Below are 3,029 nucleotides of genomic sequence, written 5' to 3'. Positions count from 1 at the left end.
AGCGGGCAGGACTGGCCTAGGGGTATTTTAAATTGGTTTTAACTAAATTTTAGTAGAAGCGGCCTATTTAAATATTTATTTTTAATCATTTTCTTAAATTTTGTATTGTATTGTATTAGTTGTTTTTAAACTGGCTGTAAGCCGCCCTGAGTCCTCCGGGAGAAGGGCGGGGTATAAATATAATAAAATTCAAAAAAAATTCAAAAAATTCACATGGGTATTTAATTATTAAATTTATATGCCACCCATCACAATCAAGCAACTCCTCATTTGTTGGGAAGACATTGTGCCAGGATAAAACTGAATTTTAAATGATTTTTTTAAAATACAATTAAGCACTCTACTTTTGTTGCTCTTTGACAGTAAGCTGCTATATCGAATTGCATTAATGAATCTTGTGCTTTTTTTATGCACCATTTGAAATTCCCTCAGGAACTATACAGAAGTAATGAAATATAAAATCCCTTATTCCAAGAAATAGTTCTGGAAATCTTACAGTATTCCAGTGAGCGAAAACTGCACACAGCAGAGAAAACAAACATCCTATTAAAATGAAAAGAAGATTACAGGGTTTTAAAAATAATTCATATGTGTGTTTTGTTATTGTTGTTGTTTCTCCGAGGCAGATAAAAAGATAACAAAGGGTAGACAACTGTACTGATGGGATTGGCTAGCAGAGCCAACTAGGGTGTCTGCAGAGTATGATTGTTTTTTAAAAAAAAAATTGCACATTTTTAAAAAATAGCCAAAACTTGGATTACACCATCTTGATCTTCTTGACTAAACCCTGCAGACAGGGTGCAAAAAGAGATTGTAGCAGCCAAATGTTTTCTCCATCTCTGTTGACTCATGGCATGCCCCATCTAGAAAACTGTTACAGGATATATGTCAACTTATGCAAATAACAAATTATTTGGCTTCTTTATTTTGATACCTAGCTGATTCAGTGTTTCCAGGATATGTAAAATATGGCAATAACCCACTTTTTTTCTCCTCTCGCATATTTTATACAGAAAATGTGCCCTATTTTTAAACTGTATTCTTTAAATGCAGTCTTCTTGCCTTTTATAGATTTCTTGACTCTCCAAATTATTTGATTCAATCAACTTTTCCATTAGTTTAAAATTCTTCCCCACTAACCCACCTCATGATAGTGGTCATCCAGTTTAGACTCCACATGAAGTTAGATTTTCCATTCCTAGGCACATCTGTTACAGAATTAAGGAGAGCTTGCATCAACCATTCCTCTTATTAAATCATTTTAAACCTTCAGATACTCAGCTGATTAAGAATTATGCTAATGTGTAAATCTAGAATATACTGATTTTGCTTATTTCTGAAAAAGTCTTTACATATAACCAACAATCTACATTCCTCCAGATAAGGAAATGATTAAACCAAATCATTATGACTCAGAAAGTTGTGCCATTGGCAAGTTTACTAGAAACTTCATGCAAATGATATCTTCAAATTGCCAGGATCCAGTGAGAGCTTCTTGAGTATGATAACAAATCCCTGAAACAATTCTTCTCATATAGAAAGCCCTGGAATTAAACCTAGAGATAATATGGGAAGAATAGAGAAATAAAACACAGCAATTCCAAATGAAAGCAGATGTCACATAAACAATTTCTACACCAGACTGCTAGCTCTGGTTCACATCTTACCATTGAAGCGTGAGTACCATAAGATTAAAATTGTGAACTCAAGCGTGAGAGTGACTCATTTTCCACTTGCAAGAATGCAACAGCATTCTCCTGGAACTGCCAGAAATGAACAAGCAGACAACTTTCGGAATTGTAGAATTATTACATACTTTGAGGGTATCTCAGTAACAAGCTTCCATTTTAGTTAGTTTCAAATCCAAAGACACTTTTTAGAAATTTGGATATATTACTTATTATTCAAGAAAAGGGAATCAGCGAATGCAGTTTGAGCTGCGCATTTTAGTATTCTACCAATTTTCAGCTCATTTAAGGCAAGCTTGTATGACATGTAGTCTGACTAAGAAGATGGCTTTTAAATATATGCTCAAAACCTACTGAAACCTACTGAAGGTTCAGTAACATTTCCAGTTCTGTATGAATTTCATTGCTTTCCTGATAATAGTGAAGAAAGATTATAAACAAGTATACCAGCAAAGGAGGAAATCAGTTTTCTGACAAAGACTGCAAAGAATGAATAGTTTTGGGATGAGCTTTGTTAAGACTAAATAGTGGGATAACTCTTTGATGAAGATCATATAACTAAATAACTTGGCTGTAAATGTAAATTTTGAGCAGAAGAGCCTACAAATATTCTCCAAAAGGAAAAGGAAAATGAAAAGGAAAAGGGTAAGAAATTAGATGGGCTTTTAGAAACAATTGTGATTGGAACAATCTTGGTTGGAAAACTTGAGAGCATTCCCCATTTTCTTAGCCAGAAGATTTTATATGCAGGAGTCTACAGAGATTCTCAATCATCCAGAACATAGTTGTCCCAAAAATGATTTTTCAAAAGGCAACTAGATTTTGTTTTTCATTGAAGACATTTTGCTTCTCATCCAAGAAGCGTCTTCAGTTCTGATCTGAACTGAGGAAGCTTCTTGGATGAGAAGCTAAACATCTTCAAGGAAAAACAAAGTCCAATTGCCTTTTGAAAAAGCATCTTTGGGATTAAAAGCAGGGGCCACTTTTTAAAAGGGCAATAAAGAAATTGATACTTTAAATAGCAATAGCATTTACTGTATATGTATATACTGCTTCATAGTGCTTTACAGCATTCTCTAAGGGGTTACAAAAATGAAGGACTATCTCACTGAGTTTAAAGTGAGCTAAAAAAAATTATCTTTCCAAGTGACAAGAAGTAGTACTTAGAATGCCACTTCAGAGATCAAACATCTTTTACTCTGAAATCTTCAAATTACGGGCTCTCAGACTAGAGTGGCAACTTGGTTTCAAAAAGGCACAGGAATGCTTCAAAATTTCCCTCAATTTTTATCCTTCAGCAAAGAAACTTTTTTATCATGTTACGGGGGGGGGGGGGGGAAT

Source organism: Protobothrops mucrosquamatus, unplaced genomic scaffold (genome assembly GCF_001527695.2).
Source record: "Protobothrops mucrosquamatus isolate PMUCROS unplaced genomic scaffold, P.Mucros_1.0 scaffold1530, whole genome shotgun sequence".
NCBI lineage: Eukaryota > Metazoa > Chordata > Lepidosauria > Squamata > Viperidae > Protobothrops > Protobothrops mucrosquamatus.
This window is presented reverse-complemented; position numbering follows the sequence as displayed.